The following is a 25,489-nucleotide window of genomic DNA, read 5'->3' as shown; positions in this document are numbered from 1 at the left end:
AAAAACATTAAAAGAAAACTGATACTTTCAGTTATAAAAATGGCTGAATGATTTTAATGTTTGAGTAGTATGTTCAAGGTGGGTCATTGGTTTGACTTGGTTATCCATCCCTCTCTGGGTTTACCTCGCCTGCCTGGGTCAGCATTCCTGATTATAGGCAGTCTGGGAAGTCTCTGGCTTCCCTGCGAAGTCAGAGTGGCTCCTCAGCCACTCTGAGTCATCATTATAAATAATTTCATAACAAAAACGAATCTTTGTATTATATTTTTTTTAAGTTAAAAAATTACTAGGTAAGGGATACACTTGCTCCTTCCTGGGTCTTCAAATGGCCCTGGGATTGGTCACTACATTGGGTCCTCATCTTTAGGATCAGTACAAAGTCACCTGCTTTCAATGACTGTCTGATTCAGTCTGGAGTTCTGCTGGTGCCTGCTTGTCTTTGGGGGCAGCTAGGGGTAGAGACAGAAGGCCACTGCGCCTCCTTTTCCTGGTAGCGCCTCTGGAACCTCCGTCTGTGGGTTAGTTTAGGGATCTGCCTGTTCTCTGTATTTAAGGTTTCTGTCCAGCTGCGGCTCCTCCTTAGAAGGAGCAGGTGCCGTCAGCCACAAGCAGAGGCTGTTCTGGGGAATTCTTAACTCTCCCTCGCCTCCCGCCTTAAGCAGAGCCACATGTGCTGTGAAGATTGGCTGTCCAGATGGGGCCACCGGCCTCTCTGTCTCTTGGCAGTGCTTCCCTTGTCTCTGTAACTGGGTAACGCTATAGTAAGCCCTGTGGCTGAGAAGACAAGAGGCTGCAGCCAGGGTCCCAGAGCAGAGGTCTGGCTACATTCCTGCCTGTGCCAAAGCCAGGGAGGTCTGGAGACAGGGATCACAGAGCTGGCGTTGTCTTTATGTGTTCACGCTCATCCTGCTGGGCGTTTGCTGTTCAGACCAAAATGATGAAAAGAACTGAGTCTGGATTTCAGTTCTGCCTTTTGCATTCACTGTAGGTCTTTGGGAAAGTCACTCGAACACTCTGAACCTCAGGAGACAAGCAGCTGGCCCACCACACTTGCCTGGGTTGTTTTGAGATCATTAGTAAAGAAAAGTTCATAGATCATCATGTTGAAGTGGAAAGTAAGGGCTTAGGACTCCTCCTAGTCTTGGCATAGTGCATATCTGGGGACATTCACCAAGTAGAGCTGCCCAGCTGGACTTGAGATCATAGCTTCAGACAAGATCCTACAGGATCTTACATGGTGGGGGCCTAATGTGAGGCCTGTGTGTGTGTGTATGGGGTGGGGGAGACTAGAGCTAAACTTGATTGATCTATCTTCCTTCCTCCCTTCCTTCCTTCCTCCCTTCCTCCCTTCCTCCCTTCCTCCTTCCTTCCCTTCCCCTCACTCCTTCCCTCTTTCTTTGTTTCTTTTCTTTCTTTGCCTTCCTTCCTTTTTTTCATGGCTGTGGTTGAACCCAGGGCCTCATGCATGCTAGACCAGTACTTTATCATAGAGCTATGGTCCCAGTTCTACCCCCTCTTCTCTACCTGTCATCACACCCATAGTTCATCAAGGGTTGCCCAAGATCTGCCCCTCACCCGTTCCTGGCTCCTAGTATGAGACATCAGCTCCAAGCCCAACATCTCCAGGCTCCTGTGTAGCCTCAGAGGGACATGAGAGAGCTATGACCAGATGTGAAAAGAGCTGTTGGGGTTTGTGATGCCACTAGACACTGTTCTGGGGCCTTGCATATTTCTGGCAGTGGAGTCATATTCCATCTCTGCCCATGTCACTTAGCAGTGGTGACAAGAAAGAACGGTCCTAGGTAGTCTGTGTGTTTCCTCTTCTTCCCTCTCCTGGGAACTACCAGCTGGCTTCAAGGGGCACAGTGGAGCAGTATCTGGCAGTAGTCAGAGCATGTGGAAGGCTGGTCTTAAAGTTTGTTCACTAAGGGTGGGCCTGTTTCTTTTGGAGTGGCTTTGGAAGGTGACAGGGGGTGACAGTGGAAGGGATGTTACAGCCCACTCCCAGGACATCCTCATGCCAACCCCACAAACCTGTATTCTTAGGCCACTCTTGAGGCTCCTGTGCTCCCAGGAGAGACTGCAGGCTGTGCCAGCAACTGACACTTGAAAAACATTGAGAAACCTGCTTATTATAAACCTCTAATCCCGTGAGTCTCAGGCCCGTGGGAGGACCAAGATGCATGGTCAGCTCATGTCACTCACAGGGTTTGAGTGCTTTCCAGCCCTGACCATAGTATGGGACAGCAGGACCAACCCCTAACCCAGCTCTAGCCCCAGTCCCTAGAACTTCACAGTGGCTCCCTCGGCTCAAAGAAACTGACATCTGCCTCTTCGCAAAAGGCAGCAGAGAGCAAAATCATAATTTTATAATGATCTCATTGGATCATAGCATGTGGCGCCTGCTCCTGTTTCACGGCTAATGAGTGCTGACAGGCACCGAAGTGAACTGTGCGCAGGCACACATGCTAGCAAGGTGATCAGAGCTGGCGGTGCTACTGAGACTGGTGGCATACTCTTTACAGGGCACATGTAAGGGCGCATGCATGTGAGGGTGTGTGCTTGTGTGCACATGTGTGTTCTATTGTTCTATGGCATACATACATTTTCTGTTAGTGAAATTGCTCCCAGGTCCTGAGCCTGGAGTTCCCCCATGTACGACATGACTTCCAGTCCTGCAGTGGAGTGAGGTTGGAGGTGAGTGAAGACTTCCTGGCAGGGAGGGATGAGTTGCCCCTCAACTCAGGTTTTATCGATGACCTCACACACCTTGTAGTTCAATGAAGTATTATGGGTTCAAGGTCAAATGTCACGTGGACTCCTTCCTGTCACTCCCAGCCACCACCCCTCTTATCTGGATTTGAATTTCTGCAGATATTTCTAATGGATTCCAAGGTGCCTCTTCTGGCCCAGTCCCTTTCTAGATCTTTCTAGAATACAAATCTGGTCCCATCACCCCATGCTTAGCCTTTCACAGCCTCAGGGATAAATGCCAAATCCCTTTAGTGGCTTGCAAGGGCTCTTGGAAATCCCTATCATTCATCTCTCCAGCATTTACAATTAGTCCATCCCACCCTGTGCCTCTGGATCTTTCAAATGTGGTTCCCTCTGTCCCCTGTGTTTAACTGCCTTTCTCAGGACCCACCTCTCTTCTCCTGTTTTCACTCAGTATTAGGTCTGCCTCCTTCCCTGACTGCCCCCTGCCCAATCCCAAGCCTGTCCTTCCAATGTGCTGCCAAACCTCCTTAAGACCTGACACACTACAGTCATCTTTGCTGATGATGGACTATGAATACCCCGAGAATACAGGCTACCCTGCTATCTCCTGACTGCTACACATGATGAATACTCAAAAAAAAAAAAGTACCCCTTGAAAGTGGAGGGAGGAGAGGCGGGTAGAGCAACTAGATTTCCTTTGCTAATGTCATGATCCGGTCAGGGCCCATGCTAACATCTGTGGGAAGTTCATGTCAGTTCAGCGTATCTCTCCCAGAAGCAGCTGCATCCCTGTCCCTGTTCTAAGAGCCAGAGAAGTCAAAGGGACATAAGGTGTGGAGGGAAGCAAGGCAAGCCACAGTTAGATCAGGCTGCGTGAGGTCCCCAGGGCACAGGAGATGCACTCCAGAGCTGCCAGGACTCAAGGAAGGAAGGATGTGGACCAGTGGGCCAGGGAAGGGAGCAGGAGTTTCCAGGGAAGGCCCCTCAGTTCCTCCTGTGACACCTCATTGAAGCCCTGACATTGCCTGGAGTCTGGTGCAGGAAAATATCTGTGTTGTGCCCTCAGATGGTCACCTCTCCTTGTTCCCTGAAGGATGCACACCCTCTGTTAGGGACTAGAGATCTCTGTTCCAGAAGGGCAGCAGAGAGTAGTGTTGGAAAGGTGGACTGGGGCCCCCAGCCTAGGTTCTGACTTCAGCTCTGCTTCCATGAGCCATGGAGCTACTGTGATAAACTCCTCAGCCACTCTGCCCGTGTCCTCACTTGCTTAGAGTCATGAACAAGGCCCTTCCACAGCACTGCACGTTGAGATAAGTTACCAGCAGGCAGTGGCTCCAGTCTCAGCCTGGCACAGGATCCAGATTATGTAAACATTGGTCGCTAGCACTGGTGCTTAACCAGCACACCTGCCTACACCTCTCGTTCTGGTTTATGAGCCTTTAAAATTGTAGTAAGAGCCTTTAGCATGAGCCCTTCCCTGTGGCCCTGGGTCACGTGTGCAGTGGTTGTGGGCTATGGTCATGCTGCTCTACAACAGGTTTCTAGAATTTCCTGATTTGCTTCATGGAAATCTAGACTTGTAGAGACAGCTCATCCCCCTGCTGCCTGCTCCAGGCACCCCAACCCCGACATCTCATACAAATGGATGTCCTGCTGTGGATGGTTGGTTTCCCTTAGTGTGATGTCTTTTCTCCACTCTCCTCGCCTTGTCGCTGATACTACAGGATGTCGCTTCTTTGTTAAGGCTGTGTCTTGTTCTGTTGTGGGTATGAAACACACGCCTGTGGGCAGCACGTTTTCCTTATTGGTCATTCTCAGCGGAGCTTTGTGTCAGCTGGGATGCAGGCTGCCAGGCATGCCGCAGCGCAGCATCACTTTGAGATCTCGTGTTGCAGAGAGACTGCTGCCTGATCATGCAGAAGTTCTATCTTTCGGTTTCTGGGGCCTCTTTGCGCTGCTTTCCAAAGCTCCTGTACCCTTCCACAACCCACCAGTAGTGTGTAGGGTTCCGAACTCTCTACTTATGACCTTGACACTGGGACTTGGCTTAGGTCCCATCAGTATCTTGCTGACTCCTCCTCTAAGTGTTGTATGCACTGGACTCTAGGAAGGTAGTGTGTTAGTTCTCATGGTCACTCTTGGGACCAGATGAACTGTGCTGTGCCTTGATTATTCAAATGGAGTCAGCCAGGGAACAGACCACACTGACAACCATCTCAGTGGTGAAAATGATGACAGCTTTCCCTTCTGCTCAGCTGCTCTTAAAGAGTGTCTGTGGTGTCACCCAGGGCTTGCTCAGAGGTGATAGGTTCCAAAGTTGCAGGATCCCCATGATACGGGACAACAACAGGATTTCCACCAAGAGCCCCAGTGAACGCCCAGTATTAATGATGTAGCAAAAACCAGAGACCTCGAACCAGACCAGTGACTCTTTGCAATGAATACTTGCAAGAAACAATACATGGACTAAAGGACATGTGACTGACTATCACACTACCGCTTCTGCAACAAGTCTTTTCTTTTCTTTTAAATTTTACCTTGTTTTACCCTGTCGGGGGTTGCAAAGGTAGAGGGCAGATGGGAAGGGATCAAGATGTATGGTGTGAAATCCACAAAGAATGAATTAAAAGTTAAATTTGGAGAAAAAAAGAGAAATATCTGGGGGGAATCTGTGTCATGGATGGAGGTCCTGATGTCTGAAGGTGGACAGAGGGTGTGTGGGGAGGGCCACTTCACTGATGCCAGGGCCAGACTGCTGTGGAGGAGGCTGGCCTCTGGAGTACAGTGTAGGAGTCCTAGAGTGACTGGGGATAAATTGCTCGTCTCAGCTGTGGTTCATGGCTTATGCAAGTTAGGGCAAGAGAGACAAGCTTACTACAGTGGACCAGGAACAATGAAGTGCCAGGTTCAAATCCTGAGCCTGCTGTAGCCCCACAGCCTCCCCCATGTTGGTGTCAGTGTGAATTGTGCGTTACTCCAGAGTCTGAGGAGACACTGAAGAAGTCTCTGTGTATCTGTTCCCCAAGTCTGGTCACCTGTCATTACTCTCTGTGGCTGTGGTTTGAGTCCCCAGAGACAGACATTTCAAGAACCTGGAGGCTTTCCGGTGAGACTGGGCTCTTGGCAAGGACAGGGACACCCTGAGCAGTGTAGGGTGGCTAGGCCTCAGGAGGTGGAAGTGATGATGAGGAGTCTCAGTGAGTTTTCGACAGGGGGATTGCTCCTGTGGGTGAGGGAATGACTGTTACTGGAAGTCAGGTGAAATTCCAATGCAGGCATGTCCTACCCTCAAAATAGAGTGCCCCTGCTCCCACCTCTGAGCCTTGCTCCCCCAACTCAATTTCTTTTCCTTTTCTGCATAAATGCGGTTCTCTTACCCTTTACCCCACTTGTCCTTCAAAGCTTCTTTGTCCAGCCCAGGGGTCCTGAGGTGCCTGGACACCCCTGTATCCATCATCTGTAGCAGTGGCAGCATACTATTGAGCCTCAACTCCAGACACCTGGACATGGTCTCTTGTTCTATCAGAAGTACGCTCCTAAGGGATGGAGAAGTTGCTCAGTTGGTCAAGTGTCCTAGCATACATGAAGTCGTGAGTTTCATCCCCAGCAACACAAACTGGAAAGAGTGGTGTGTGCTTGGATCCCAGGACTCAGGGCAGAGGCAGGATGGTTAGACAGTGCCTGATCCATAGCTTGCATCTATAAGGACTGGTTGAAGGAGGAAACGGGGACAAAATCCAGGTTTCCTAGGGACACACCTGCCCAAATTAGGGTCTCTAGAGACTGAGGCACTAGGGACAGCTCTTTGCATTTCAGCCCTAGCTCCCGGGAAGCCCAACTCTGGCATCTCCACCAAGGGAACCCCAGCCTGGAATTGTGTGCCCTGGGAGAACCAGTTAGAAGGTAGCTGGTAGCCTGTCACGGGAGGACAGTGGAGTGGAGGCTGACCTCACGCTGCTAAGCACATGTGCTCATTCCAAGGCAGGCTGCTCGGGGCCTGAGGTGACTGTCCCTAGACAGCCCATAAAGAGGAAGTCTATCAGTGATGAGAAGTCGAGGGCAGCCCTGCCTGGCTCCCACTTCTGCTTGCTTACCTCTTCACTGCCCTGCCAAGTGCTACCTGTTCTGCACATTTCTTTGCTGCCAATAGAGCACAGCTGCCAAGCCAGGCATTCATGGTCCCAACCCAGCTCCGCCCACACTTACCAGTGTACCTGCTATCTGTCCAGAAGGTCATCCCATCTCCCCTCTTCCAGGAAGTCCTCTGTGACCACAGCTACCATGTTCCCTCTCTGTTGAAATAGGGGCGGCGGGGCTGCGTCCCCAGCACCCGGCTGCCCACATGGCTAGCTCTAGCTTATGCCCCGAAATAATTACACGGAAACTGTTTTCTTTTAAGCACCACTTGGCCCATTATATCTAGCCTTTTCTTGGCTAACTCTCGCACCTGGACTAGCCCATTTCTAATAATCTGTTTAGCCCATGAGCTGACTTACCAGGAATGATCTTAACCTGCGTCTGCCTGGAGTGAGAGAATCATGGTGACTCTCTGACTCAGCTTCTTTCTCCCAGCATTCTGTTCTGTTTACTCCTCCCACCTATGTTTTAACCTATGAGGGCCAAGCAGTTTCCTTATTGCTTAACCAATGAAATCAACAGATAGAAAGATGACCCTCCTCCATCATTTCCCCTTTTTCTGTTTAAACAAAAAAAGGAAGGCTTTAACTTTGACATAGCAAAATTACATATAACAAAACAGTTATCAAGCAAGAATTACAGTTACAATATTTATATCTATTTTATCTTTTATCATAACAATGGAAAACTATAACTACCTATCCATTCTTCAACTCCATCAAAGACTCCAGAAGGATATAATATTACCTAAGTAAACAAGAAATCCAAAGCTCTAGAAATGACAGAGACATCTCGCTGCCTGTACAGTCACCCAAAGTTCCTCTGTACCGTTGGGGCATCCATCTTCAGCCTTCAGGCCCATAGTATCCAGCAGACATTTCCATGAAGCAGGCAATTTCAAAGACAGTTCAGTCACTATCTGCTGTGTCCTGCAGAATGTCTCACAGACTCTTTCATGAGTCATGAACCCCAAAAGACCGTCTCACCTTTAGGCAAGTTCAGCAGTCCTCTCTCTGAGGGTTCTCTGTGTCCATTTTATGCAACAGTCCAGGCAAGAGCAGTTTCTTGCCCAAATGGCTATCAAACTCCATAAGGATCCTCTTCGATGCCCATCTTCCTCTTGAAGTAGATTGGTGCCACCAGGAGCAGACATGTCTCATTGTCATGAAAAGTCCTAAGTTATTAAAACATTAAATGCCATATTCTGCAGTCTTTGAAAGATATGAAGAATGTCTATCTAACTGAAATGTATCTCTATATATCTAGAAAATCTAACTAACATGACTACAAGCTTGACTATTATTTATGATTATCCATCAACAACCTATATTTCTTAATTATACAGTACATTTTTAAATGAACTACACAATCACAATACCTTAATCAAGATCAAGAAATACATATACATATAACAAAATTGACCTTAAAAATCCATACCAATGCAAATTATTCATACCTATATCATTTCCCCCTTTAAATGTAAAAGAACATTTATAAACAATATTTTGGGAACATGGGCGCAGTTTTTTCTCTCCAAACTGCTTCCTGCTGAATGGGGGCGTCGTTAATTAGGTCTTTCATGGTATAACCTGTATGCTAGTTTCATCTCAGTTGGCAGTTGAGCGAAGCAATTTTCTGAAGATGTTCACAGCAGCTTTTCGGGAGGTCGTGGTCTATCATACCAAATTGGGATAGAAGAAATCCGCAGGGTCTGGTCCTCTGTGAAAACAAAAGAAGACCCTTTCCAAAGCATCATATCCTTAGACCCAAATTTTGAAATCATAATACCCTTATATCTATTCTGGTTCCACTTGGAAGCCCATATAATGAAATGTCTCTTTGTACTTAGCTCCTTCACAGTCAAAAATTTTAAAGAAAACACAATGTACATAATCCAGACTCTCTGTGAACTTTCCATTTTTACGTGGCTTATTTTTCTTTATTTCTTTTAATCTCTTAACTATCTGTACTCTGTCTCTTTAAAGACTTTACCCTTTTTTTAAAGACATTTACTTTAGTCTCTATATTCTTATTCTTCTCTCTCTCAAGCCTACGTACATTCATCCAACATGTGATCCATTGAGGTCTGTTATGTCTGAATCTGTTTTATTGTGAATCTGTAATATTTTTACTATCCAGGATCATTTTTTAAAATGTTAAGCAGTTCTTAAAAACCTAAGTTGCACCATGTACAGGTAATACGGTACTGCCTGTGTCCTGCCCAGTTGAAACCTTAACTGCGCTGTTTTTACAGTAATTATGATAGTTCCTACCTGAGACCAGCTCAGTTCAGCATGGCAGAGCTGAGCCAAGCCACTCCTGCCTCAGAGCCATTTGGTGCCCCTGAGCCACACACAGTTCCAGGCACACAGCAGTCCACATTGCCATCAATCAAGCCGTAGAGCTTTACTCCAAATGCTCCATTCAAAAGCTCTGTCTCCCGCAGGAGCCAGACAGAGATCGCAATGGCGGCACAGCCCAGAAAGCCAGCATTTTAAAACAGCCAGTTTTTTCCTGCTGCTGAGTCAGGACAATTTCTTTGCAGCACGCAACCCACAAACAGCAAAAAGCTGTCTTAAATTCTCTCTCTCTCCTTTTAAAGCCCTCTCAGGTTTTACATGGAGCTCATTAGCACGTTGTGCGCCACTCTGTTGTAATAAGAGCAGCTGGGCTAGCCCATTTCTAATAATCTGTTTAGCCCACGAGCTGGCTTACCAGGAATGATCTTAACCTGCGTCTGCCTGGAGTGGGAGAATCATGGCGACTCTCTGACTCAGCTTCTTTCTCCCAGCATTCTGTTCTGTTTACTCCTCCCACCTATGTTTTAACCTATGAGGGCCAAGCAGTTTCTTTATTGCTTAACCAATGAAATCAACAGATAGAAAAATGACCCTCCTCCATCACCTCTCTCCTGGAATCTTCTACTGTTAGAGGATGTTTTGGAATCATCATGATGCTACACACATGCATGCATACATACACTCAAGCACACATATGGGGGGAATTTCATACAATATATTTTGATCATGTCTTTCCCCTCTACAACTCCTTCCAGTCCCCCCCCATTTCATGTTCTTTCTCACATAAACAAAACAAAAAAGTGCAATCATAAAAATAATGGAGTCTGATTTTTGTTGGTCAGCTCCTCCTGAACATGATGCCTGCCCTGAAATGTGGTTGACATGCCCACTGCCACCAACATGAAGCTACTCCTGCATGCAGTGGATCCCCTGGCCTGTGGGACACTCCAAAGAGAGATGACATGGACTGATCCTCTATCTACTCTGAGATGACCAAAGAGGGTCATGAACACAGATATGGCTTGTAAGTTGCCAAGTCCCATTTTGTCTAAGTGCAAGCCTCTTCCTCTTGCCTGGACTCCCATGCCACTCCCTCCAAGATCATCCCATGGCTAGCTTCCCCTGCGTCCGACTGTCCTTTCTCCTGTGTCCTCCTCACCATGTTCATTCTGCTTTCCTGCCCTTTGGCCTTCATTCAGGCCATGCCTCCTATAGGTGGGCCTTTCCTCCCCAATCCTGTCCTCAGTCCTGTAATGACAGCCCCCCTTTCCTCTAGAATTGAAAGAGTTCTCCTTGCGTGGTGGGCCACCAATATCCCTCACCTCCCATTTCTGTGTGCCAGCATCTCTAGTACATGCCATTCTGCGTTTCCTTGAGCAGGTGCTCCCGTGAATTTGGACTTGAGCTTGGTGTAAAGTACCCAGCAAAGATGCTCTACCTCAGGACCCACAGTGAAGCTAAGCCCTGAGGATGTCTCCACACCCAGCTGACACCTTAGAAACCCTATATTTCCGAGGCCCAGCCTTGGTCTCAAGGGTCTGTCACTTTCAGGGATGGTGAACACCTTGCTCACACAACAGTGTGTGATAGAGTCTGCGTGGGGATCCTGGACTAGCTGACTTCAAAGCTTTCCTCCCCCATTGCATGACTTTGACAGAGGCAAAAATAGCAGATGGATGCTTCTAAAATGTGCCGCCAATAAACTGCCATGGGCATCTTGTCTGTCTTTTTGCTGCTCCTGACTCCCCATGGGTATACTGCCACCCTAGGTCTATCAAGCAGCTGGCAGGTGCATGAGGGTCCTTGGGTGCCCACCCACCTCTCCCAGTCTTCTGTGGGTCTGCTCCAGGCATACTGAGCCACCTCCCATCCTGATTGATAAATGTGTCTCGTGTTCTTCTCTCCTGGCCATCTGCCCTCCCTGGTAGTCCCCTGGGAGTCCACCAGGCTCCTGAAAGCTCTAAGATCTCAGAGAAGATGCTATTTGGGGGCCATCTGCTTGAGAGGTGCCTCCGGCTGGGGTTCTGCAACTGAGGGAAACAATCCAGGCAGTGGGGGTTGGGAAGGGACTGCCAGGAAAGGACAGCAGTCAGGGGCCTGAGAGCTACCTTTATTTGGGCACAAGGCCAGAGTGTGTCAGTTCTCTCCAGAATTAGGCAGAGCCATACGATGCCAGGCCTGGCTGGTGCTTGGATACATTGCCAGGGCAGATGGTGCCAGAGGGCACAGGGAAGATGGTCTGAGCTCTGAGCCCGTTCCCCATCCAACTCTCTCTCTCTCTCTCTCTCTCTCTCTCTCTCTCTCTCTCTCTCTCGAACACACACACACACACACACACACTTAAAATTGGGTTGCCAGTGACAACCTGGCATATCATCTTCTTTTTATATTATTCTTAGCCCCTCTGTTGCCATAGCAACTGAACAATGCTTTTTAAATATAGCAGTTAATTTTTTTCCAGCTTCAGCAACAAAGTTCTGGTACTGTCCAGAAGGCCAATGGCTGGTTTCTCTCCAGGGTGGCAGAACTGCCAGGCTCTTCTCCCTATAGGTTTGTCCCTGAGTGTGAGCTGAGTCTAGATGTCCTTGAGGCTGGCAGGGACACTCTGGGTTCCCTGTTTCCTGACCTGGCCACGTTCCAGCGCTAAAGAGTGGTAGGGAAAACTAGGTTCTGGAGTCAGCAACCCTTCGTCCCATTCTCCTTTGAGCCCGAGTGTCATTAGTCAAGGACAACGGCGGCTGCTGCTGAGTGACTGATGGGGTGGGGATGGGGGGGAACACCTTGCCGTGGGAAACACCCACATCTCTGTCTCTGCCTCCTTCCTTTCTGTTTCCCTTCCTCCACACCTTCCCTCCCTTTCTCCCTTGCCTCCCTCTCACTTTTGCCTTTCTCCTCCCCTCCTCCCCACTGCCTTGAATTATTGATGGTAAATTCCCAGCCAGTAACATCAGAGGGTTAAAATCCATAACCAGCCTCCCTCCAATCTCCCCTCAGAACACCCTCCCTCCCTGAGCTGGTGAGCTCATGCGACTCATCAATCATACATTACGGCTTAAGAACCCATGCCCTGCTGTCCAGCCCCTGAGCATCCAGGGCAGGAGGGAGCCAGGGAAGCGGCACTCTTGGAAGGTCCTGCTGGCTCTGAGGCCCCGAGGAAGGTAGTTGGCAGGGCCACATTTGGAACACTCCCTACCCAATAACCAGAGATACCATTTCTGGTTCTTTGGGCTCCCCAACATCCCACTGAGTGCCCTCCCTCCAGGTGGTTCATCACCCACTCATTTCTCTGCATCTCAGTGTGGCAGGTCTTAAAACAACACACAGCAAAATCTCAGATACTCAGAAACTGTCAAAATACACCATAGGCTGCCCAGAAGGTAGTAGGTTCCCCATCACTGGAAAAGGGAACAAGAGACAGAACATCCAGAGAGCATGATGTTGTGGGAAGGACTGTAGGTTACAGATTGAATGAGCTCGTGTTTCAACCCATCATCCTATAATGGCAACAGTAGTGTTGAAGTCACCATATAATTTTGCAGAGCCTGGGGCGCGATTACGATTCTCATTCACAAATACCAGTAAACTTTCCCAGGATTGTTTAGATAAGAAAGATGATTCTCAACCCAAGATTCAACCTTCCCTGTTTTCCAAGTTCACTTGCCTGATGGACCAGTGTAGTTCCCTGCTGAGTTCAGGCAGGTGACTAGGGCTGCTCTCTGGGAGCTGGTGATCATGTTCAGGGTCAACAGAAAACACAGAAAAGAAGAGAAGAGAAGGGAGAAGAGGAGAGGGGAAGGGAGGGGAGGGGAGGGAAGAGAGAGAGAAGAGAAGAGAAGAGAAGAGAAGAGAAGAGAAGAGAAGAGAAGAGAGAAAGAGAAGAGAAGGGAAGGGGAAAGGAAAGGAAAAAGCCAAGCCTGGTGGTTCGGGCCTGAATACCCAGGTACTCAAAAGGTTGAGATAGGAAGTTAGCAAGTTCAAGGCCTTCCTGGACAATTTGGTGAGATAATCTTAAAAAATAAAAGAAAATATGAAAAGTACTGGGAATGGATACCTGGGTTCAACCCTCAGCGCTGGAAGAGAGAGAAAGAAGGGGAAAGGAGGAAGAGAGAGAAGAAGGAATGAAAGAGGGAAGGAGAGAGAGAGAGACAGAGAAGGGGAGGGAGGAGAGAAAGAAGTGCTGCTGGGACTATAGAACCCTGAGACAGGAGGATGCTCTGGGCTGGCATGGGGCATAGATCACTAACAGGGGAACTGATTCAGGAGCACCCAGTATCTGTGTCTGCCAAGAATTCAGCAGACCAGCAGCTCCGGAGGGCTTGCTTCTCTTTACAGCATCCTCGCAGTGGCTCTTCAAGAACAGCAGTGCCCATCTGTGACAGATGCTCTGCTGGACTTATCAGGGTCACGCAGCTCCGCAGTGGTGGACTTCAGATGTCTGACACCAAGGCTTCCACGGCAGAAGGTGGTGACAGAGGACCTGTCTTGGCCTATTATGTATTGGGGGTAGAGGGTCTGCCTTTAGTCTCCAGTGTCCATCCTGACATGAGTCCCTGCTGAAGATGACAGCTCAGGGGTATCCTTGGTGCTTTCCTCCCTGGTGAGAAAGAAGGAAGGAAAAGTAGCTACTTAGGGGGTGGTGGGGTGATACATGCTGTGTAGAGAACTGGGCAGATCTTGGCTCTGCTAGGTTCTCGGTGATCCAGGAAGCAGGCCAGCTCAGAGTTTGGCTCTCCATCTTCACTCAGGACAGAACATTCATTTGCCTGTCTCTCTGTTAAAGTTTATGTCACCATTAGCATGGACCCTGGCCATCTGCCCAATGCATCGGCCAACCGGAGACTCCCAAGACCCCATGCCCGCTTCTCTTGCTTTACTCTAGAGCATATACAACCCCAGATTTCTATCTTCCCCACTCCATCTGCCCATTATTGCATTCCCTCAGCCATGAAAGCTAGGGCCAGACTGATCTCTATGGGTCTCTAGCCCTGGGCAGCGTCTGGCACAGGCAAGCCCAGAACTTGGCTGAATGATGCCCCTGTGAGAAAGAGTATGCCTCCTTCACACTATCACAGTCCTTTCCCATACTTCCTCTTGTACTGGTCCCCAGGCAGGGTAATGGTTGTACTGGTCCAGCCTCCTTCTTGCCTCCTAAGCTCCCCATAGCACAGCACAGAGTCTAACTATGTGGATATCTCTTGAAACCATGACCAAAGCTCTTGTCTCCCTGTACCTCACTTTCCCCACTTGTACACTCAAAGTTTGGTGACTCCAGGGCTTTGTGAACCACCCTCCCTTGTGACATTTTTGGATGTGTGGCCCATTGAATAGCATTCTGCACCTGTGTTTGGTGTCCGACTCCTCTCTTAGCTACTTGGTGATCCTTCCAACTTCCAGCTTTGGTCACTGTGCAGAGCCTATCTGCCTCCTGATGAGCAATTAAAGCCCCAGAATAACCCATTGTTAAGAATTAGGTGCCTGGACCCTGTGTTTATCTCCAGTGTGCCGTGTGTACTCGGGTCCCTGCCAACCCTGGGGTGAGCGTCCCTGGAACTGCTCTGATAGTGGCCTCAGGAGTAGTCAGCTCCAAGTGGCAGCAGAAACTGATGAAGAACAGGCAGGAAAGGAAAACAGCTTCTGCTAAGAGCCAGGCATTTGGGAGATGCTCTTCTCCACAAAGTCATGCCAGGGGGGGATCGTTAGCTCCGTTATACAGCTCAGGAGTCTGAGGTGCAAAGAGGTCTTGTGCCTAAGGGATTGCATTGCTTCAGGCTCATGGGGCTCCTGAGGGGCAGAGCTGAGACCTGCACATGGGACTGTCTGGCCAACTCCCAAGCTTTTCACTGACCCACTTGGCATCTGTAAGCAGTGGTGATGGACAGCCATCATTAGCCCGGAAAGCCACAGTCCTGAGACCTTCAGGCTTGCTTTGAATCTCTTGCGCCCTCTCCACACCTGTGGCGCCCATTCTCTTGGCTCTTGTCTATCTCACTTCCTTTCTAAAGAGGATGAATTCCTATCAGGACCAGAGGATGAAGGGCTGTGCGGTGAGAGAAAACACAGAGGACTCCAGCCCTGCCTGCCATGCGGAGGGGATAGAGGCCTGGGGTAGCAGAGCTGAGAGTGCAGATGCAAGGACTGACAGAGAGTTGGGCGCATGTCACCACTTACCAGCCACATGGCTTTGACAAATGGGTCAGTTCTGGGGCTTCAGTAAAGTAAAAGATGCAGCAACTAATGGACGTAGCCCTCTTTAGGGGTTTCAAGAAGAAACTAGATAAGACTTTTGGAGTCCTTGGCAGAAGCAGATATTTCAGAAGCAAGTATAGAAACCCACCCGGTCACAATCACAAGTGCTCAGTTCAAGGATCAAGAAGCACAAAGTGTGCGCCTGCAGCTGTGCCAGGATGGAGGCATAGGCTAGGAACAAGACAGGAGCACTTTCTACACTCAAGGTGCACACTAAGGCCCATTAGGTGCCCCACCAGTATCAGAAGGAGGGCTAGCCTGTGGACCGCAGATAGCAAGGGTATGCAGGTGGTACAGGGACATGTTGTCAGGGGCAGAGATGTGCAGGGTGGAAAGTCAGACCCTTCCTCGGGTAGAGCCATCTCATGTAGTTCCAAGGCTGTCCACCCAGCTGCCCCAGCTTTGAACTGGGATCATGTGTGTTATGCTTCAGGCTGCAGGTGACAGAGAGCTGGCTACAGGGATTAATCAGAAGCCTGGAGCAGGGGGTTCTGAGTAGGTCAGATCCCATAGGACACCAGTGACCCTGGCACTTCCCAGCTTCCATGCTGCCCAGCTCCTCTCCCATCAGCATCCTTTCACCACAGCCTCAGACTGGCAACTGTCCCGGGGACCCAGCTGTGTGCAGGTAGGATTCACAGAAGAAATGCACCTTCCTGATACATTTCTCCTCTTTCCCAGATTACTTTTATTAGCAAAGATACTCTTTTTCAGAATCTCCAAAAAAAAAAAAAAAAGTCTTCCCTTTGCTCTAAATATGAGCAATAGATCCCATTGGTCAGAACTGAGTCCCAGGGAACAGTTTCTAAAAGATGGTAGTTGCCATAGACTTGGGCCTGGAGAAGGGCTCAACTCACAGGGGCATGCCTCCAACCACAGAGGAGAAGCAGAATGTCATGTTAAGTGTGGATGTCTCATGCTCAACTTCGGTGCCAGAACTCCTGGTCACACACAGCCATCAGTGTTAGGGGAAACCATTGACCTTGTTCCCCTTGAGACCAGGGCTTGTAACCAAAGTTGATGTCATAGAATGTATGCCATAGGGTTGTAGTAAGCAGAGGATGTGAATAACAGAACTGACAGGAAGTCGGGCTGGAGAAACAGTTCAGAAAGTATCCAGCATCTTCCAGGGACCCAGAAACATCAACTCGTCAATAGTAATCTTGCCACAAACATGGAAGAGTGAGCCCTAGACTTGGAGGGTACCCTGCTCAGTCCTGATCCCTCCCCTCAACTGAAGGAAGTAGGGACATGTGATGTACTATTCTCTAAGATTGGGATCTCTGAGTCCCCGGGCGGGGGGGGGATGGAGAGGGGCAACATGCAGTCAGAATGGCAGCAGATGTCCTCCATGGTAGTAATGGCCCTCCAGCCCAAAGGTGGCATGACTTATGGTCCCTAAGCTCTCCGCGGCATGGTGGTAGCAGGAGTCACAAGAAAACATTCTGTCAGTTCACAAAGGCACCCTTGGTCCCCCTCATAGAAAAGAAGATTCTGTCAAATCTTTCTGTGCCATGCCTCCAGGGGACAGCCCCTCTAGACACTCTTTTATCAAGTCTTCTCTCCTCCAGTCACAGCCCAGCACCTCCTGACCCTTTCTTCAGGACTGCAGGGAAGGAACACCTACTCTTCCACAGCCAGCCGCTGGGCCTTAGAGCAGGAAACTGAAGACAGAAAAGGTCTGGAGCCACTTCAGAGCCCGGTGGACAGGAGAACAACTCTCCAGAGGACCACTCCCCAAGCAGTCACCTCACCTCCACAGATCCCCGTCCACACTGAGCGCCAAACAGAGAATTTGCCTTTTTACTGCAACCTTTGGGCTGAGAGGATGGTACCTGGCCTATTAGCAATCCCTGGCAATGGACCCAAAGCCATGGAAGGAGCACTTAGCTTAGCGTGCACCTACCCGAGATAAAGTCCACCGGCCACCTGCTGCAGATCTCGCTAAAGTCATTGTCATCACCACCTACCCAGCACCCCTTCAGGGTGGATGCGAGTGTCCTCACATTACAGATGAGAAAGCTGAGGCAAACGCATGGCTGTGGAGTGACAGGCTGACAGGGTGAGGGCTGGAATGTAGATATTGGGCTATATCCTGTGATCCTAACCAGCAGCAAGGTGGGGACAGAACACAGCTTGCAGGAAAGGAAGGGCTTTGAGAGCTGATCTGGCATGAAGCCAGGTAGTGGAGGACGCTGTGCCCCAGCACCGGTCAGCTGTGCCTGCATAGGCACTCACTTCTCCCTCGGGAGCAATCCATCCAGCTGAATGCCTAATGTGGGTTTATCAGAGACCTGGCAGTGGTGGACCTATGCTAAGTACAGAAGACACAACGTTGTCGCAATAGTTATACCTAAGCCTTCCTGGGTGTCAGCTGATGTTTAAGGTGCTCTGCGTGGATTAGCTCACTTAATCCTCACATGAACTCCATAGACAAATATCACTGTTTTTACTTTGTAGATGAGATCATGGCACAGAGAAGTAGCCTAGCATTCCACAACTGCTCAACATGAGAGCCAGGCCTGGGACCCATTGAGATCTCTGTTTACTTGCCTAACTACACATACCCTGCTCAGGATTTCCCTGCCACGGTGTAACTTAGATTCTTCCTTTTAAAGTAGACATATTAAAATAACACCCAAAGGAATTTGATTCAATCCTAGATTGTAGGGAGCAGCTGAGCAATGAGAGTGTAATGGCATGGTATCATGGAACTAGCAGAGAGTCAGTGCCAGTCACAGAAGCCTGGACCATGTTGTGCCATGGCCTTCACTGCTGTGTACCACTGGCAAAATTTGTCACCCCTCTGAGCCTCAATTTCTTTCTTTACAAAATGGATTGTCAGTTCCTATTCTGTCTGCCTCTGAGCATTCTTCTGGAGACTAAGTGAGGTGGCAGATGCGAATAAGATTTCAATGTAGGGGGAAGAGCAATGGGCAAGGGCTGGCTACTGAGCCAGTGTGAAAACCTGATGTCAGCTTGATAAATGAATTGTCCTACTGGCCCTGCAGATTGGCTCTGTGAGTGACGAATGGCTCCCTTCAGGAGCTCTGTTGATGTTTGAGGGTCCTGAGAACGCTGTTTTCCTTGGCCAAGCCCTGTGCTCCCATTCCTAGAGTTATTTTGCATCTGATTTTGTATGATCCTCCAGCATACAATCATTTAGTGATGTCTTTGGGAGAGAGGCCTTGTGTTCAGCCCTGCAGGGAGATGAAAGTGGAATTGTTCCTGCCTCCAGAAGCAGGTGGTGGAAAGAACTAGAATAATACTAACAGCATCAGCAGCTGCTGGCCATCTGTCTGGTAGTCACAGGTTCTGTGTTACCACTTCAATGATGTTAAGAAACTGACCCCAAGTTCATGCAGGTCTGAAGTTACAGAACCAGTCTGAAACCCCAAAAAAGAAGCAGAAGTAGAGACAACATCATCACAACATAGCATCCTGATAGCATAGGGACATGCATCCTGATAGGAAGGTGGCGGTGGTGAAGGTCGATGTGGTAGTCTTCCATTGCTGTTGTTGATAATGATGCCAGTGGGAGCAATGTTGGTGATAAGGTGTCGGTGGTGATGGTGGTACTGATGATGGAGATGGTGGTACTGATGATGGAGATGGTGGTACTGATGATGGTACTGTGGTACTGATGATGGAGATGGTGGTACTGATGATGGTGCTGGTGGTAGTGATGATGATGGTGATGATGGAGATGGTGGAACTGATGATGGTACTGTGGTACTGATGATGGAGATGGTGGTACTGATGATGGTGCTGGTGGTAGTGATGATGATGGTGATGATGGAGATGGTGGAACTGATGATGGTACTGTGGTACTGATGATGGGGATGGTGGTATTGATGATGGAGACAGTGTTACTGATGATGGAGATGGTGGTACTGATGATGGTGCTGGTGGTAGTGATGATGATGATGATGGAGATGGTGGAACTGATGATGGTACTGTGGTACTGATGATGGGGATGGTGGTACTGATGATGGAGATAGTGGTACTGATGATGGAGATGGTGGTACTGATGATGGTGCTGGTGGTAGTGATGATGATGATGATAGAGATGGTGGAACTGATGATGGTACTGTGGTACTGATGATGGGGATGGTGGTACTGATGATGGTGCTGGTGGTAGTGATGATGATGGTGATTATGGTGATGACAGTGATGCTGATGATGGTCTCAGGACTGTGATAGCAGCGCTGCTATTGTTGATAATGATTCATGATGATGGTGATGGTGGTGATAGAGACAATGGTGATAAGATCATGGATAATGATGATGAGACAATGAAGCTGCTGTTGATGATGATGATATTCACAATGATGATGGTGGCAGTAGTGATGGTGGTGAAGACAGGCAGTGATCATGGTAATGGCTGTGCTTCTGTTGATGATGACATTCACAGTGATCTTGGAAATGGCACTAGTATTATGGTGATAGTGGTAGTGATGATAGGGACAGTGTTGGTGTAATGATGGTGGTGATGGTGTGGTGATGAGAGTGCTGGTACTGGCAAGGACAGTGGTGATGGTGGCAGTACCGGTGGAGAGATGGCAGGGGTGTTGGTGATGATATGAATAATAGTGAAATGATGATAATAGTAGTGATAATGATGGTAACAATGATGGTGGTGACCCTGGTGATATAAATAGTGGTAATAAAATAATGGTGGTGAGGGTGATCCTGTTGCTCCTTTGTCATTTGTTGAGCTTCTGCTTTGGCCAGGCCCTGAGCACTTTCTGCTCTCTCATTTAATTCTTGTAACACCTCTGCAGTGACTCCTAAGGGTTGTGAGCTGGAAAAAGATCACAGCCTGTCAGAGGGTGTGTGACCACTTCAAATAGGCCTTGAGTATCAGTGGGCTTCAGTGGGCTTCACTGAAGAGTTGACGCCCTTTCTACCCTTGGGTCCATGACCAATAGGCTATGGGTCTGACAGATGAATGAATATTCAAAGGATCCCCTGGAGCATGAAGCTCAAACCCATGAGAAATGAATAGTGTCCTATGCATGCAACCCTTGTTCAGAGCTATGTGGTGACATGGCCGCCCAAAACCAAGTTAACTGCAAAGTGTTGTGTTGCTGTTTTTCCTCAATGAGATGCTAAGTGCTCAGTCACCAACAGGAGGAGCTTTGAAAAATAATTTCAAAGCTGGGTCTATGTGCTGACAATGGAAGCAGCATCCACCATCCAGGGCAACATTCAAAGTGCTTTACCCAGAGACAAGCATGGTCATCCTGTGGAGGAAGGAGGCCACACTCTAGGGTAGGCACAGAAGCCTGGGGCATTGGATCCGAGCCTCCATCTGCCTTTCTTACTTGACTTTATCTCTCTGAGACCCAGCACCAGCAGCTAACAGCTTGCTAAGAAGCCAGTAGATGCTATTGTGGATGGATGAATGATGGGAAAAAAGAAAGACTGAATTACAATAACAGGTGCTCAAGAAGCCATGACGGGTGGTTTCCCAAGGAGAATATGACCTTGAGAATTCTGTAGACACAAGCCAGGCCTGTGGTCCCTGCAGGTCGGGGAAGGAAGAAGGCGACCTTCTGTTCTGTGATTGGGATGCTGAGGTGGGGTCCTATGCCCAGGGAACTTGGTCTTGTACCCGGAGTGACTGTGTGTGGGAAAGGGACAATGCCTGGGTTTTGCTTTGGATGCATGTTTTAGAGTTTGCCAAAAGCTGATTGACAAGAGGTGGAGGCATCATATTCTGTTTCTCTGCCCCACACAGGCCTCCTTCTGACACAGCCTGGAAGCCCTTCAGAAGCCCTGGCCTAGCTTGACGACGACACCACAGTGAGCTCCGGATAGGTGAGTTCTCCCCGTTTCCTCCAGCACATGCACAACACAGACTTGGAACAGAGGCCTCCATGCCGTGTCCTACAGGTTAGAGGTAGATGTGAGATGTGAGGCTTTGGAACAAAGCCACTGAAGTGTCGAGGTGGGGCCATTATTAGCATTTCTGCTGCTGTTCGTGTGTGGTAAGGAGGTTGTCCTGGGAGGGGAACTAGGGAGTCCATTATGACTCAGACCACCTTCACCTCTCAGCAGAGACCCAGAACACCTCTGCAGAGCTAGGCGGTGGACTCAGGGAGTGGACAGTCCAGCATCCGCCTGGCCCAGGCCCAGGAGGAATAGATCTCCTGGTGCTCAGGCCCCTGCGTCGTTCTGTTAGTCTCGCATCCACAAGAAATTCTGGCCAGGACTGGATGCACACGGTATGTGTGAACGTGCTTGGTGGAAGAATCTATGTCCTGTCTGTCAAATCATGATTGATGTCTGACTCAGACAGTCACCAGCCCCAGGCCTTCCCTCTCATGGCCGCTCATCTTGATATCTTCTGTTGCCTGCTGGACTCTGTTCTCTGTGCTGTGCATTGAGGTACAGAGATGAAAAAAATATGAGCATTACTTTCTAGAAGCTTCCATTGCCATTGAGGAAATGGGTATATAGGGAGACACAGCACACTAGAGCCTGTGGAGCAGGAAGGTCTGCTCTATCTGAACAGGCCACAGGCCCACTCAGGAAAGACTATTTGCATCTGGCACTTTAACTGGGTTTTGAAGGACGAGTACAAGTTCACCAGGCACTCTGACCATGGGCAAAGACTCCCCTGATGTCAAAGGATGGCAAGTACACAGCTAGAATGGCTGAGATTAGGGCAGAAGGGGAGGGGGAGCAGAAGTAAGTCCGGGAGGGCTGCAGGGAGCCAGGGAGCCAGCTTCTGTGTGAACAGGACAGGGAGCATCAGCTCTGTGGCTCCGAGAGGGGTTTGGACTAAGCGCTGACAAGAGGTGCTGGTCTTGGATCCCTCTGAGTAGTCACTGGGGCTCTGGGCAGCATGTCCCATGCTGGGCGTTTGCAGTGAAGCTTTCCTAGTATTGCAGCCCTGCAAAAAGGCTGTAAGCACATCAGGCCCCATCCCAAGAGGGCAGTGGCTCTGGCCATGGGCTATTGGCTTGTCCTCTTTCATCTAAGCTGGCCTACCTCTCCTCTGGCCCCTGCAGCATCATTAGCCACCTGCCCAGGGCAAGACCTTTTAAGGGCTTAGCTCTGGTGTTTGGTCCCTGCCCTCCCTCCACTTCCCTGTATGACTCCTGGGCGGTGACTGACACTTCACAGTTTTGAAGCTTTACAGTTTCCTCTCTTGGCAGAGGTCCAGACACTGTCACAGCTGTCACTCTATTGTGGCATAGAGAAAGGGAAGGTTCTGGAGCCAGAAGGAGCTGTCCCCAGCACTTCCCTGCCCTCCCATGGGGAGCAATGTTCTTAGGGCCAACTCCGTCTCCCCAGCCACCAAACAGCTGTCTCCTAGATGGCTCTAGCATCCAACAAAAGTGTGGTATGAACATTGCGTGCAGGGCCCATCATGGGGCTGGAGTTGACATGCTAAGCTCTTGGCTGCCTCATGCCCCTGCTGTGTGGCAAGCGACTGGAAAGACCTGGGAGGTTCAGTTCCAAGGAATCATGAGCCATGGGCACGTGCACCTGAGCAGGAAGTGATGCAATAATCTTGGCTTTCCTTGGCAAAATACACTTACCAGAACTCCAACCTGGGTGCCAGTGGACACTGGAAGCCAGGCAACAATAGGATGCTATGTAAACAAGGGAGTGACCGCACTGTGAGAAAGAAGCCTGGGCACACAGGAGAAGCCAGGCAGGTGCAGAAGAGAGGTCGCACTGTGCTGCCAAGGGCTGTGGCAGAGAGAAAGCCTGAGGGAGGGAGGGAAGGAGGAAGGCATGTGGGCTGGTGCTGGAGGGATGTATCCAGTAGCAATTCAGTGGGGCCATGGGGAGAGGGCAGTGGGCTGCCCAGGCAGTAGACATGAAAAACCAGGCTGTGGGAACTTTCACATGCATGGGGCATTGTTAGCTGGCTTTTCTGGTGACCTGCCCAGCATGGCTTCTGTCACAGAGGGGCATTCCTAGTCTGCTGGCTCAGATGTCACCTAGAGAGTCACAGCTGGGCCAGGGCCTGCAGGTTAAGAGGAATGGGGTTGAGTTCCATGCTGAGGGCAGCCGGGCAGCCTGGGGAGCAGGAGGCTGGAGAGCCCCTGTGGCTTCCTCATGGGGTCATGGGCCCTCGACTGCCCTCAGACTGAAGAGGCCTGGAAACATTTTTGTGTTTGTGCCAAGCTCATGGAAGAGTAGATGTGGGACTCAGGCACTGTGCAGTCTACGCTATGGAACCATAAATAGAGGCCTAAGGCAGGGTGGATGCCCTGAGGAGACCTTCTGAGCGCAATAGTTATCCAGGCAGGATAGGAGATGCTGAGAACCAACTGGGTGCCAGATACTGCCTCAGTTTTTATACGGGTACACTTCCTGCCTGGATAACTATTGAGCAGATCAGAATTGATGAACAGAGAGGTCGTGCAACCAGCCCCAGTACCCACAGCCAAGAAGTTGTCCTAGGCAGGTTGAACACAAGCCGTCAAGCTCCAGATTTGCTCTCTGGTCTACACTGCCCTTCAGTATAGGTTCGTCAACACTCCAGATACCTACAGAGTTGAAACTCTGTGTGCCTGCTTTTCTCTACCACATACTAGGAACTCAACAAAGACATGTTTGCTAAAACAAATGTTAAACTGGGTCCTAAAAGCATTGGGACAGAGCGTGGATGGGGGAGGTGTTCTCGAACAGAGAGGGGAGCTGAGGCAAAGGCCTCAGGTCAGAGACCCTGGGGCCGCCAAGAGGCACTGCCAGTCCTGGAAGGCTGAGGGGTCTGGATGAGGGAGTGTCCAAATGGAAGTCCTGCCAGCAGCCTTTCTCATCTAAGTACTAGAACATGCTGCCCACCCCTCCTGACCTGCTGTGCCCCACATCCACACTCGTCCCTTCTTCCCTCAAAGGCTCCCATGAGCCAGATCACAGGAGGCCACAGATGAGGAAGGTGAGACTATTCAAAACTGCCTTCTGCCCAGTATGGGAGCACACACCTATAATCATTCCAGCGCTAGGGGTGGAGGCAGGACAATCAGTAGTTCAAGACAGACTCCGTGTGTGTGTGTGTGTGTGTGTGTGTGTGTGTGTGTGTGTGTGTGTATGAAAGAGAGGGGGGAGAGATGAGAAAGAGGGGGAAGAGAAGAGAGAGAGAGAAGAGAGAAGAGAGGGAGAGGAGAGAGAGAGAAGAGAGAGAAGAGAGGAGAGAGATTTTTCTAAGCAAGTAGTTGTTTCTGGATGATTAGGACATGGAAAGGAGATGAGGCTTGGCTTTTTCTTTGTTTTTGTTTTGTTTTTGCAAAGACTCTTCTTTCTCACTGCTTAGGCTGTCCACTGATAGCCAGGCGTGGGCTTTGGCTCCGTGGCTTCGTGGCTTCCTGACTGGGCATCCTTGGCAAATAAGCCCACCTTTCTGTCCTCCACTTCTAGTTCCATAGAGCAGGAATTAAAAGCACTTGTGGAAATGAATAGAGTGTGGTTGGAGAGCCGCCACAGCACTGGGCTCAAGGGAAGTTCCCGGGCACATGGCCCCCGTTTCCACACAAAGCAAGGGGTGCAGATCTAGGATCTATATAACATCAGCCAGCTACATGAACCCACATAGGCATGCTAGGTCCTAGAGGCAGACACAACTTCATCATTTTGTATATTTAACATGCAGTTTAGACCCTCTTAATATGTTCCATTCTGATTGCAAAGTAACACATATTTATAGAGAAAATTTTGGGAAAATGATGGAAAGGGTTCATCCACCTATCCTTCCACATCCATGATTGAAATAGTCTATTTCTTTCCTGTGTTTTTTCTCTTTCTTTCCTTCTTTCTTGCTTTCTCTTCCTCCTCCTCTTTTTCTTTTTTTTCTGTTTTTCTTTTTTTGAGACAGGGTCTTTCTATGTAGATCAGCTCACCTCAGCCTCACAGAGACCCACCTGCCGCTGCTCCCACGTGTAAGAAGGAAAGGTGTATACTTGCTGTGCCCACCTGCATGATTTGCTGTTGTTTTTCCTATCACAGGTAACCAAGCTCAGGGCCTCAGACGTGCTAGGCAAGGGTTCTATGGCTGAGTTATAGTTCTGGTCCTCTTTATTCTGAGGTAGGGTCTTCAATTCACTCTGTAGCCCAGGCATACTCAA

The 25,489-nt window shown here is 49.3% G+C and overlaps 1 protein-coding gene across 4 annotated transcripts in view; it reads left to right on the top strand.

The window, feature by feature from the left end:
* Positions 1-25,489, top strand: part of Hivep3 (HIVEP zinc finger 3) — a 420,584-nt gene that overhangs the window by 260,303 nt on the left and 134,792 nt on the right. For 3 of the 4 annotated variants that reach the window (XM_041651429.1, XM_041651423.1, XM_041651424.1), the window contains one exon: positions 21,145-21,224. The gene's annotated coding sequence lies outside the window, so the exon portion shown is untranslated. Of the gene's footprint in view, positions 1-21,144; positions 21,225-25,489 lie in introns of those variants that run through there. The other variant, XM_041651427.1, reaches the window with a different exon arrangement.

The sequence above is a fragment of the Microtus oregoni genome, unplaced genomic scaffold, assembly GCF_018167655.1.
Source record: "Microtus oregoni isolate MIOR12 unplaced genomic scaffold, Mior012 000005F_ref0000423, whole genome shotgun sequence".
Classification (NCBI taxonomy): domain Eukaryota; kingdom Metazoa; phylum Chordata; class Mammalia; order Rodentia; family Cricetidae; genus Microtus; species Microtus oregoni.
The sequence above is the reverse complement of the archived record's forward strand: the minus strand, read 5'-3'. Positions and strand labels throughout refer to the sequence as shown.